Source organism: Apium graveolens, chromosome 10 (genome assembly GCF_009905375.1).
Source record: "Apium graveolens cultivar Ventura chromosome 10, ASM990537v1, whole genome shotgun sequence".
Classification (NCBI taxonomy): domain Eukaryota; kingdom Viridiplantae; phylum Streptophyta; class Magnoliopsida; order Apiales; family Apiaceae; genus Apium; species Apium graveolens.
In genome coordinates, this window is record NC_133656.1 from 108,260,825 (window position 1) to 108,275,135 (window position 14,311).

The window sequence follows — 14,311 nt, forward strand, 5'->3', positions numbered from 1 at the left end:
AACATCTCAAGTGTGGTGCAAAGGCTGGTGTACTCAATTTCCCACAATAGACACTTGAATGTTGGTCTATTGATCCTGGAAGAACTTGCAACCAGGCTAACAATTCTCCTGTCTGGTAGAGGTAAGGAAATTTTCTTTCCTAGATTTATTATGTCCACTTTAAATCATGAAGTAGCAGACATACATTTATTAAATGGTATAGATAGCACAAAAATAGGCAATTGTAAGCAAGTGTCTAAAATAATATTTGATTCACTTACTACAAAGAATAAGGTAAATGTAAGTCTGAAAATCACTCCATTCATGTTGGAGAGGTTTAGGACTTACCCTTACCCAATGCCTGACATGAGGTCAAATGTACAATCTTGCACATCTATGATCCCTGAACCTGTGGAAGTACAAACACAGGAATACCCACAGGGATCTTCCCAAGCTGAAACCATTCCTTCAAAACCTGTAGAAGCTAGGAAAATAACCACCTCATCTTCTCAAAAGGATGAGGTGAGTAAAAAGAAGAGAAAGGGGGTAACCTTTGCAGTTATAACTAAGAGTGGTGAGGATAAAACATAAGCTGAGTCACCCTTGGTCAAAAGTAAGAAATATGAGCTGACCACTCAAGCCACCTCTGTATCCTTCCAACATGATGCAGTTGTAAAAATGGGGACTAAACAGACTCTAGATACATCCTCTCAACAGGGTGTGTGTGGCACCCTCCAAACCCAGGTCAGAAGTTTGGGGTCCACACACACACCCCTTATTTATAACCTGCGTATAACAATAATAAAGATAATAATAATATGCAGTGACCCTACTTACCAACTACCACGGACCGCAACAGGTTAAAGTATGTACACAAGCCACACACACACACTTATATTACAAACGTCTAAATCCCAACTATTCGAACTTAGAACTGAATATTAAATATTATTACTAACTTTTACAAACTTAAACTATCTCAAAAGCTGTCTGCTAGCTTAAATCGATCAACTTGGACCTCTAGCTCTCGTACTGGATTGGGGATCCTCGCTACCAACAGGTTCCTTCTTAACTGGAAAAGAACATAAACAACATCGCACAAATGAGCTAACTAGCTCAGCAAGTCAGAATGACGAGATTAAGAATAATGATCATCAAGTGAAAAGAGTTATAGTATCAAGTGAACAATGAATAATGATTTAAAATTGGATATTATATTTTTATTTTAAAACCAAGGTTAGGCTGCTGATCAGTCACGCACTAACCCGAGCAAGGCACACAACTCTTCTCTAATTACTGGATCCAAGGCACACATTGGCCTAACTTGATCACCAATCTGGTCTGACCACGAATCTGGTCCACAATTTTATAAAACAATCCAATTCTATCATATAACAGAATAAATAATGTAAAGCAATAAACAAAATCATAGTAACATTGGATGTTCAATAATGAAATGGTTTCAATCTTCACAAAGGATCAATATGGCAATTTCAAAGAATGGCTGTTAGGTAATGAAAGAATTGGATAATAAAGGAATCAAAGTTTCAAGGTTACAAGGATTTTGTTTTTTAATGTATAGGGTATAATGGTTTGAATATGTAAGTCATTTGATTCAGTGGTTGGTATTTAGTTTGTATGTATTTGTGGAGCAGTATCGTATATCTCTGGTTTGTACTCGGGTATACAATAACCAATGGTCCAGAAAGAAAAAGGTTTACGGCTTAAAGATCAACAACTGGAATCAAGATTTAAGGTTCAGTGCTTCAAAGCACTTGCAATATAGAATGAGACTATCAATCAACTACAATATATCTCGAGAAAGTTCAGAACACTTGCCTGGTACTAGCTTGCTATACTGCACTAACTTCCAATCACAACCATCTTACTCATCGACTATCTGCTTTCTTTTTCTAAGCCTTTCCTCTTCTGCTCACATATCATAAGCATCTATCAATACTCAACTCATACGATTCTAGTCTGTATACACTTCTATCTACCCTTCGTTTTACCCAAATCCAACTAACGGATTGAAAGTTACGCTATAAACAAGTAAACACCGAACATATTGACCGACAGTCAAACAACAAGTCACATATAACACGTAACACATCAACCAATCAATGATATATCATTTATAAAGGAGTCTCGGGTCATAAACAAGCTTTCGGGTATTTAATATGATTTTAAAAATATTTTTCGGAGTCAAAACGGGTCGTTTGATCAATTTTAAAGTAATAAACAAGGTTCGGTTAGCCAAATCTGGCTTCAAGAAAATTTTATAATAATAATCGAGCCTTGAAAACAATTTAAAATAATATTTTAAAGCTCGAAACTATTTTTCGGAATTTTAAATCATTTTTAAATAATTAAATCTAATTAAATAATTAATTAAATCAATTAATCAATTAATTTTCAAATTAATTGACCAATTAATCAATTAATTATTAACTAAAATTAATAAACTAATTAATTCAGATTTATTTTTGAATTATAAATAATTTTTGGAATTTTCAGAAATTAAAAATGAATTTTTATAATTAAAATAAATAGAAAATATGATTTTTAAATAATTTATAAATAGGAAGGTTATTTTTGTAAATTCTGGAAACTTCAGGGACCAAACTGCATCATCCCCAAAAGCTCAGGTACTAAACTGTAATTTGACAGGGGTTCGCCGGAAAACACCCTTGTCTCGCCGGAGAAGACGATCCAGGGATGCTCAGGCCACTACCACCTCCAGATCATTTCTACACAACACCAGGAACACAACCATGCCATCAAAACACACAACCTATCCCTGAGTTGGCCGGAAATTGGCCGAGAAGTTCGCCGGTTTTCGGCGAGCTCGACGTAAACTTAAAAATACAACTCCCTTCGATTCAGGGATCCTCTGTTAACGAGATATACACCAATCGATTGCAAATTTCATAAGGAACACAACCCACTATATTTCAACACCTAATAATCCCTAGAACAAAAGCCCTAAATTTCAATTAAGAACATTCATACGGGTTATAAACCCTAATTTTAAAATTCGAAGATTAAACTCAATTTTGAACATGTGATTGAACTCCAAATCAGTCATATGACATATGAAAATCATCAGGAAAACAAGCTCTACAACATGCAATCATCAAATCATTCAAACAATCATCCGAACAAAAAATTATAATTTTAATCAAAATAATTCAAAAATAAATAAAAATATAGAAAATACACCTTTGATTCTGCAGTGATATGAAGCACATATTCTGATAGTATATTTCAAGAGCTTTGATTTGAGTACTCGAGCTTCACCAACGGATTCCGGTAACACCTTGAAATTGAGGTTTGATTCTCGGTAGGTTTTATGAATATATGAATTTTCTCTGTAAAATTATATAATTACTGTTTGCAAATGACTTTCGGTACAAAATAAAATACGGTAAAGGCTATTTATAATTACGGAAAATTAGTATCCCGTTGGATCATTCCGGATATAAAATAGTACGTTTATTTATAAAAACAGATCCAAACGGTACCGGTTTTCGGGATAATTATCAAAATCAGTATAATTTGTACTGCGGTCTTGGTCTCAGCGCCTGGTTATACGTATTACGAGATAATAATTATAATAGTTTAATAAAAAGATCTCGTTTATCGAAAATACGAGTTTTATTGATTTACCGAAATGAATAATGTATCGAAAATATTGCGCCGGGACCCGCGCAGGACAAACCGTACGCCAGATCGAAAATGTCGAAACATGGAAAATGCTCGAAATATTGCAATTAGGTAAGGAAGGAGTTCTCGGAAGAGTTTCAGGTTATATAAACATAAAAACGGGTGACGTCGGTTGGTTCCCGATTGTATAAAATAGGTTATAAATACTCGGAAAAAGAATTTATAAAATCCATATATTTCCTATAAAATCATAAATCAACTTAAAAATAAATAGGAAGATATGACAATTATCTATATTTTATTTTGGACATATAAAAATTAAAATACTCAATTGATATTATTTTTAAACATCCAAATACATATACCACTTAACAATTAATTCACAGAATAAATACTGAACATGCATAATATTTATTTATTAGCAAAAATAATTACACGATATATCCCAGATATTACATCCTTCCCCCCTTAAAATGATTCTGTCCTCAGAATCTCCTAAGAAAACAAATGAGGGTACTTTTCTCTCATATCACTTTCTAACTCCCAGGTTGACTCTTCAACCTTTGGGTTTCCCCACAATACTCTTACTAACTTTACCACTTTATTTCTTAACACTTTCTCTCTTTCTTCTAGAATCTCTATCGGACTCTCTATATATAATAAATATATTTGAAACTCTATTGGCTCGTATTCGATTACATGCCTGGAGTCTGGATTATACTTCTTAAGCATCGATACGTGAAAAACATTATGAATGTGCTCCATGTGCAGAGGTAACACCAACTCGTAAGCTACTTTGCCAACACGTTTTAGAATCTCAAAAGGTCCGACATATCTAGGGCTCAGTTTTCCTTTCTTCCCGAATCTTGTCAATCCTTTCCACGATGATACTTTCAGTAATATCAGATTTCCTTCTTCGTATTCCATATCTTTCCTTGATTGATCGGCATACTTCCTTTGACGGTCTTGTGCTGCTATCAATCTCTTCTGGATAACTTCAACAACTTCCTTCGTCCGTTGTACTAATTCAGGTCCAAGTATTTTGCGTTCTCCTACTTCGTCCCAATATACAGGAGATCGACATTTGCGTCCATAAAGAGCTTCATAGGGTGGCATCCCAATACTGGAATGATAACTGTTGTTGTAAGCAAATTCTACCAAGGGTAAATGCTCGTCCCAACTTCCTTTGAAATCAATGGCACAAACACGTAACATGTCTTCGATTGTCTGGATTGTTCTTTCACTCTGTCCGTCCCTCTGGGGATGGTAAGTCGTGCTCATATTTAGTCTCGTTCCCAAATATTCTTGAAAACTCTTCCAAAATCTTGAATTAAATCTTGGATCTCGATCGGATACGATAGACACAGGGACTCCATGACGAACCATGATTTCTTTCGGGTACATATGAACTAACTTGTCTAGTGAAAATCTTTCATTTATAGGCAGAAAATGAGCTAACTTGGTAAGTCTGTCCACTACAACCCAAATAGCATCAAGATTAGCTTTCTTTCTTAGTAATCCGACTATGAAATCCATGGCAATATGCTCCCACTTCCACTCTGGAACCTCCAATGATTGTATAATCTACTTGGTCTCTGATGCTCTACTTTAACTCTCTGACATGTATAACATCTGCTAACCCATTCTGCAATTTCCCTCTTCATATTGGGCCACCAATAATTTTCCTTTAAATCTCTGTACATCTTGGTACTTCCTGGATGGATTGAATACCTTGAATTTTGAGCTTCCTGTAAAATTTCATTCTTCAACTCCGTTACTGGTGGAATCCAAATTCTAGAAGAAAACCTAAGAATACCTTGATCGTCCTTCTGCGTGCACAATTCCTCTCCTACCAAACGATTAATGTCCTGATCCATTATCTTTGCTTGACACTTTCTTATCTTTTCTAATAACTCCGGCTGGAAAGTCATACTATACACTTTTGCTTTATTAGGCTTGCAAATTCTAATCTCCAATTCCAGTTTCTGAAATTCCTTGTATATCTCTTTGGGTACTGATAACACATTCAACTTTTCTTTCTGACTTAAAGCGTCCGCCACAACGTTTGCTTTACCGGGATGATTGTTAATTGTGTAGTCGTAATACTTGATCAACTCTAACCATCTTCTCTGTCTCATATTAAGCTCCTTCTGCGTGAATATGTACTTCAAGCTTTTGTGATCCGTATAAATCTCGCATTTCTCTCCATATAGATGATGTCTCCAAATCTTTAAAGCGAATACTATAGCTGCTAGCTCCAAATCATGGGTAGGATACTTCTGTTCGTGTGGTTTCAATTACCTTGACGCATACGCAATAACCTTATCGTGCTGCATCAGAACACATCCGAGTCCTTTATGGGAAGCATCGCTATAGATTACAAAATTCCCCTGGTCATCTGGAAGCGATAAAATAGGTGCCGTGATTAATCTTCGCTTCAATTCCTAAAAAATTTCTTCACATTTATCGTTACATATAAACTTTTCATTCTTCCATGTAAGCTTCGTCAATGGTGTTGCAATCCTTGAGAAATTTTGAACAAATCGGCGATAATATCCCGCTAATCTCAAGAAACTTTTTACCTCTGTTGGTGTTCTCGGTCTTTCCCAATTTGTAATTACTTCGATCTTCGCTGGGTCCACTTTGATCCCTTCATTACTGACTATGTGTCCTAAGAACTGAACTTCCTGTAGCCAAAACTCACACTTTGAGAATTTAGCATATAACTTCTTTTTCCTTAAAATCTCCAAAGCTATTCTTAAATGTTCTGCATGATCCTTTTCTGTCTTTGAATAAATAAAAATATCATCTATAAACACAATAACAAACTTGTCCAAGTATTCCTTGAAAATTTTGTTCATCAGGTCCATGAATGCTGCCGGGGCATTGGTCAATCCAAAAGACATCACTAAAAATTCATAATGTCCATACCTTGTCCTGAAAGCTGTCTTTGGTATATCTCTTTAGTTGATGATATCCCAATCTCAAATCGATCTTGGAGAAGTACTTGGTTCCTTTCAATCATCAATTCTGGGTAACAGATACTTGTTCTTGATTGTAAGCTTGTTGAGCTCCCGATAGTCAATGCACAGTCTCATGCTTCCATCCTTCTTCTTGACAAATAGTACCGGTGCACCCCTGTTAGGGCGAAAACACGCGCTAATATTCACGCAAGTATATGCGTTCGCAAGTAGTATAAGATATAAATCAGATTTGTTCCCACAGAGACTGGTTTAGGTTAATTTCAATTTATGCACCTATGCAACAATGTATGATTATCGCTCAATGCTAAGATAAATAACAAATTGGGTTTTGATTAAACTAAGAAATTATACTAAATAACATTAACTAAGGGAATTGAGGTTGAATTGCTATATATGACAAACATGGGATCCTAACTTCATTACTACTTCATTCAATAGCCTTTTCATTCTTAGCCTTAGCATGTGATGGTGATGACATAATCCGATAACACGAAACTGATAAAAGCCAACTTTCGGTGCACGAGTACCATTCTACCAGACATCCACAAAAGAGATAGAAGTTGAACAAACACCAATTATATTAAGACCCTATATGTCTATAGAATTTGACAATATAACGGTTTAAGCACAAGTTATCCATAATGATTACATAGGGCAAGTACAACGGTTAGAGTTACCTACAAATCATGCTTACACATACATAAACCTATGCTAACATGGCAAATTCTAAACCTCTATATTTACTGTCGCTTCAATAGAGATTAACACACTATCTTATATGTTAGCTACGCACATAAGACAAATAAGCACAATCAATACTAGGATATCAATCAATCACCACACACCAAGATATCAAAATAAATTAATTATTGAAATCCATAAGTAAATCTGCTAGAATCCCATGATAACGATTAGCCCATAATCGAACTCATCGTCACCATGGGTTCCAATGAAAGCATGGTATAAACAAGGTCTTAATAAACTGAATAATGATTAAAGTACGGAGAAACGAGATCTAGGTTCAATAAGAACAAAAACGAGCATCCAAAGTAACAACTAATTCAAAGAATTACAAGTTGAAAACAAGATCTTCTTTTTCGGAGTTGTTCTGTAGGTCTTCTCCTTGGTATTCCAATCTTCCCGGATGATGAAAAACCATTTTTTTTAAGTATATATACGCCCCTAGTGGACCTGGACCCTTAAAATCGTCAACTTCCACTCAAAAAAGGCTTTTTCAGCGAAATTAGCGAACAACACATTCGTTGCTGCTCTAAAAAAGATCTTCTCCTGAGCTGGAGCGCCTTGGGTCGCCGCTCAGCTCTCCGGTCAGGCGCTCAGTTCTCCGGGCGGCCGCTCAGCTCCTGTCTGGAAAAATTTCTGATAAATCTTGTTTTGGCCATAACTTGAGTTCTACTCATCAGAATTAGGAGATTCAACTGCCCACGCGAAGCTATTGAGATTCTCTACAACTTGACATTCGCCTTGGCTTCTAAATCTGATCACTTTTTATCATATTTCCTTTAAAAGCTCTTTTCTTCATATAACTGATACCTGAAATGCAATAACACAAAAATACATCAAAATACCAACAACTTGAGTCCAAAACACCAATTTAAGCTTGTAATAAAGCATTCCAAGTGGATATAAAATCTATTTATCACACCCCCAAACTTGAATCGATGCTTGTCCTCAAGCATAAACAGACTCAACACTACAAAACAATCCTAATGCATGAATGCAACTATGTGAATGCAACTAAATGATAATGCAATCGATCCCCTCAGAATAACCATAACCAAATAAATAAGCCAATGCCTCTAAGAATGCAATGACTTTAAACAGAGCTTGAATAAATCCCACAAACCAACTCATAAACCAGAAATGTGTGTGTGTGGATGCTTAACAGATATACTCTCGATACTAGATCAATAACCATAACTTATCTATCATCGAAACAATCAAAAGTTTATAAACAGAATAGACAATAAACGCATTATGACTCACAACACCTCCTTTCTACTAGAGTTATACAAGGATTCACACTATTATTGAACACATAGCAAATATGCTTATTTGACCGTGCAATGAATGAGGTCCACAAAAGACTTATGCAATAATACCCATGTAGCGAGCGTTAGGTTAGCGGATCCCAGACTATAAAAGCCTTAGGTCACTAGGCACAAAGTCCCCTAGAACTTAATAACTCGAGTATTCGTTTATTAACGTTATTAACAATGAAAAATCAAAAGAGCTCACTCTTAATCAATTATGCATAAACACATACTTTTTTTCTTTATTATTTTTTTTCTTTTTTTTCCTTATTATTTTTTTTCTTTTTTTTCAACAATTTCTGAATGAGTGCATTTCGCTCCATCTCATTCAACCCTAGACTACTCATAAAAATAAGAGCCAGCTACTAGCCATTTGGCGCCTAGCCTTACAACAACTAGCAATGAAATCCAAGTTTTTCTCCAGAAAAACAAATCAGTATTTTTACGTCATTACGAGAATATCATAAATTCCAAATATAACCAAGTGATTAAATCTCAACAACAAACAAGTATGATCATGATCTAGATAAAAACAACCCTATAAGACTTGTGAAAATATTTGTTTTTGGCATGCAAATCAATTCATTAAGACTTAAACATCCCTCTATTCGTCATCACCACACTCAAATCAACATCAACTTATCAAATATCATAGTTCATCTTAAGGGATCATGCTAAATATGCATGCAAATGCAACTATATGAAATCACATAAAAATAAACAAATATGTCCTGAATGAGCAATTCATGCAAAAATATGAATGAACTACAACTAAACATGCAATATGAATCTATATAGACACACACACTACTAATCCTTATATTATCACCCCCAAACTTAAAATTTTCAATGTCCTCATTGAAGGTAATAATAAGGATTTCAGGCATACGGGAGAGTCACCCTCGTCGGGTGGAGGATCAGGTGGCTAATCAACCTCGCCACCAGTGTCTCGGACAACAGTACTGAAAGTGTGTGTCAAATCTTCAGCAAATATCGGTAGATGACATCCATGGCCTCCATACGCCTAGTCAATCTTCTATACTGGGAATCACCAACACCAGTCCTATCAACTGCCTATGGCACATGAAAAGAACCCTCTAAAGGCACGAAAGGATCCGTTCGGCCATCCTCTATATCATCAAAAATATATCTCAACCCCTTATCAGGGGGTGCACCTAAGAATGCATAACTCAAGTGATCTGGTTGGAGGGTTGAGCTCAAGAGCTTCTTGAATAAATGGTTTAAAATGCTCCTGAGAAATTTTCAGCTTTGCTAACCCAAGAGAATCGAATGGCAAATCCAACTTCCTCTTCCACGGAGGTGCATTCAAAACCTGCAGTTGCTCTGCTCCTTCCTTATCATCAATAACTGATTTCCCCATTAAGGATCTCTCTAAGGTCTCTGACTTTGGCAATTGCTCAAGCTCTAAATTTACTACAGATTCGACCCACTCTACTTTAAAGCACTCCTCTTTAGCTGTGGGTAACTTTATTTCCTTGAACACATTAAAAGTGACCTTTTGATCGTGAACCTTCATCGTAAGCTCTCCTTTTTACATATAGATCATAGTTTGGCCTGTAGCCAAGAATGGTCTTCCCAAGATAATGGGAATCTTCTTATCTTCCTCGAAATCAAGAATTACAAAGTCAGCAGGGAAGAAGAGTTTATCTACCTTGACCAAAATATCCTCCACTATACCTCATGGATAAGCGATGGAACGATCAGCTAGTTGCAATGACATGTATATTGGTTTCGGATCAGACATACCAAGCTTCTTGAAGATAGATAAGGGCATCAAATTGATGCTAGCTCCTAAATCACATAAACACTTGTCGAACGACAGGTTTCCAATGGTGCAAGGAATAGTGAAGCTTCTAGGAACTTTAAGCTTCGGAGGCAACTTCTGTTGCAGCATAACACTGCATTCCTCCGTTAGAGCAACGGTCTCTAAGTCATCGAGCTTCACTTTCCGAGAGAGAATACCCTTCATAAACCTCACATAGCTAGGCATCTGTTCAAGAATTTCAGTGAAAGGTATGTTGATATGAAGTTTCTTGAACACCTCCAAAAACTTCTCAAACTGCTTATCCAACTTTTTCTTCTGTAGCCTCTTTGGAAAATGAGGTGGATGATAGATCTGTTTCTCCCTTGTATTACCCTCAAGAGGAGTGTGTTCCACAGTAGTCTTCCTTGGTTCCACCTCTGCTTCCTTCTGCACTTCTTCTTCAGCAACAACTGCATTTTCTGAAACTTGAGACTTTTCAGGCTCTTCCGCTTGTAACCTTTCCAGACCTCAAGGTGATGGTGTTCACCTATTCTTCAACTTCCCTCTTGCCTGCATTGGCTTCTATAGCACTAGAAAATGTTCCTGGTGGTCGATTCAATAAGGCATTAGCAATTTTCCCTATTTGGTTCTCCAGAGTCTTGATAGAAACAGCCTGGCTTTGGCATATTAGCCGCAACTCCTCCAATTCAGATTTTTCATTCGTAGATAGACATGCACCATGAGTTTGTTGTTGAAAACCAGGAGGGTTGAATAGCTTATTTCCAAACTGTTGGAATGGTTGTTGCATCGTATTCTGATTGTTGTTCCAGCTGAAGTTAGGATGATTCCAATTGTCAGGCTGATAAGTGGCAGGAACTGGCTGCTGCGATCTCTGAAAATTGCTCACAAACTGAGCTGAGTCAATAGATATAGCATATTGCTCCATCACATGTGGACCTGCATATAGCTCACAAACACTAATTATCTGCTTAACACCATAGTTAGCCAGAGAACCGATCTTCATAGACAACGCTTTTAGTTGAGCAGTGATAGCCGTAGCTATATCCACTTCAAGAACTCCTTCTACCTTGCCCTTTGGACATCTCTGGGTTGGATACTGATATTCATTAGCAGCCATCAGTTCAATTAGATCATAAGCTTCCTTATAGCTCTTTGCCCATAATGCTCCACTGCTGCTGCATCGAGCATAGGTCTGGACTGTGTTCCCAACCCATTGTAAAAACAATTGATGATCATCCAATCAGGCATTCCATGATGAGGACACTTCCTAAGCATCTCCTTGTAGCGCTCCCAAGCTTCATATAAAGATTCTCCTGATTGCTGCGCAAATTGAGTAAGAGCATTCATGATTGCTGCTGTCTTCGCCATAGGGAAGAATTTAGTAAGAAACTTCTGAGCAAGATCTTCCCAAGTAGTAATCGAACCAGCTGGTAGAGAGTATAACCAGCTTTTAGCCTTGTCCCTCAGAGAGAATGGGAACAGTCTCAGCTTCACAGCATCTTCAAAAACACCATTAAACTTGAAGGTGTCACAGATCTCAATGAAATCCCTAATGTGCATATTTGGATATTAAGTTGGAGAACCCCCCAAACTGGATTGAATTCTGCACCCATTGAATTATGCCAGGCTTGATCTCAAAGGTATTAGCTCTGATAGCTGGCCGGACAATGCTAGATTGAATGTCATTGATCTTGGGTTGAGAAAAATCCATCAAGGCTCTCGATTGTGCTGTTGGATCTCCCATTGTAATGAGTACCTGAAACACAAACAAATAAACCGTGAAAGTAAAAGAATCCGAGTCAATGAACTTTAACGACCACTGATGATAAGCACATAAACTAAAAATTAACACCGAGTCCCCGACAGCGGCTCTAAAAACTTGTTAGGGTGAAAACACGCGCTAATATTCACGCAAGTATACGCGTTCACAAGTAGTATAAGATATAAATCAGATTCGTTCCCATAGAGACTGGTTTAGGTTAAGTTCAATTTATGCACCTATGCAATAATGTATGATTATCGCTCAATGCTAAGACAAATAATAAATTGGGTTTTGATTTAACTAAGAGATTATACTAAATAATATTAACTAAGGGAATTTAGGTTGAATTATTATATATGACAAACATAGGATCCTAATAACTTCATTACTACTTCATTCAATAGCCTTTTCGTTCTTAACCTTAGCATGTGATGGTGATGACACTAATCAGATAACACGAAACTAATAAACGCCAACTTTCGTTGCACGAGTACCATTCTACCAGACATCCACAAAAGAGATAGAAGCTGAACATGCACCAATTATATTGAGACCCTATATGTCTATAGAATTTGACAACATAATGGTTTAAGCACAAGTTATCCATAATGATTACATAGGGTAAGTAAAATGGTTAGAGTTACCTACGAATCATGCTTACACATACATGAACCTATGCTAGCATGGCAAGTTCTAAACCTCTATATTCACTGTCGCTTCAATAGAGATCAACACGCTATCTTATATGTTAGCTACACACATAAGACGAATAAGCACAACCAATACTAGGATATCAATCAATCACCACACACCAAGATATCAAAATAAATTAATTATTGAAATCCATAAGTAAATGCACTAGAATCCCATGATAACGATTAGCCCATAATCGAACTCATCGTTACCATGGGTTCCAATGAAAGAATGGTATAAACAAGGTCTTAATAAACTGAATAATGATTAAAGTATGAATAAACGAGATCTATGTTCAACAAGAACGAATTTAAAGAATCACAAGTTGAAAACAAGATCTTCTTTTTCGGAGTTTTTCTGTGCTTCTAAGTCTTCTCCTTGGTATCCCAATCTTCCCGGATGATGAAAACCTTTTTTTTAAGTATATGTACGCCCCTAGTGGACCTGGACCCTTAAAATTGTTAAATTCCACTGAAAAAAGCTTTTTCAGCGAAATCAGCGACCAGCCGCGCCTTGGGCGGCCGCTCAGCTCTCCGGGCGGGTGCTCAGCTCTCCGGGGCGGCCGCTCAGCTCTCCTGGGCGGGCGCTTAGCTCTTGTTTGGAAAAATTTCTGATGAATCTTGTTTTGGCCATAACTTGAATTCTACTCGTCAGAATTAGGCGATTCAACTGCCCACGCGAAGCTATTGAGATTCTCTAGAACTTGAAAATGGCCTTGGCTTCTAAATCTGATCACTTTTTATCATATTTCCTTTAAAAGCTCTTTTCTTCATATAACTGATACCTAAAATGCAATAACACAAAAACACGTCAAAATACCAACAACTTGAGTCCAAAACATTAATTTAAGCTTGTAATAAAGCATTCCAAGTGGATATAAAATCCACTTATCAACCCCACGGGGATACACTGGGTCTGATTACTCCTTTCTCTAACAATTTTTGCAATTGTTTTGCTAGTTCCTTCATCTCAACGGGCGCCATTCTATACGTGGCCTTGGATACCAGTTCCGTTTGAGGTGCTAACTCGATCGCAAAGTCAATTTCTCTGTCTGGAGGAAGTCCTGGTAACTCATCCGGAAACACGTCTGGAAATTCATTGACTACTGAAATTGTTGGGAACCACGGACTTGGGGTGTTACTACATTTTATGATAAAGATTACGAAAAGAAAATCACCTTGTTAACGGTTGATTCCACGCTCTTCTATTGTATTCCCAAATTCCTTTGAGCGAAGTGTGGCCTCCGTCTTCTCAAGTTATCCTCTCTTCTTGCTTCTTGGTGGCTACAATATGTTTTTCACACCCTACCAAGCAAGAAGAGAATAAGAATATATATAGGCTACAATAGGGACCATGGATAATTAGGTTGGGCCTTATAATTACATCTTGA

The 14,311-nt window shown here is 36.9% G+C and overlaps 1 non-coding gene across 1 annotated transcript; it reads left to right on the forward strand.

Annotated features, from left to right (window-relative positions):
* The first annotated feature begins 11,712 nt into the window (after positions 1-11,712).
* On the forward strand, positions 11,713-11,819 carry LOC141694624 (small nucleolar RNA R71). Its single transcript, XR_012563912.1, has one exon. It is a non-coding gene; the product is annotated as a small nucleolar RNA R71 (small nucleolar RNA).
* Positions 11,820-14,311: the final 2,492 nt, after the last annotated feature.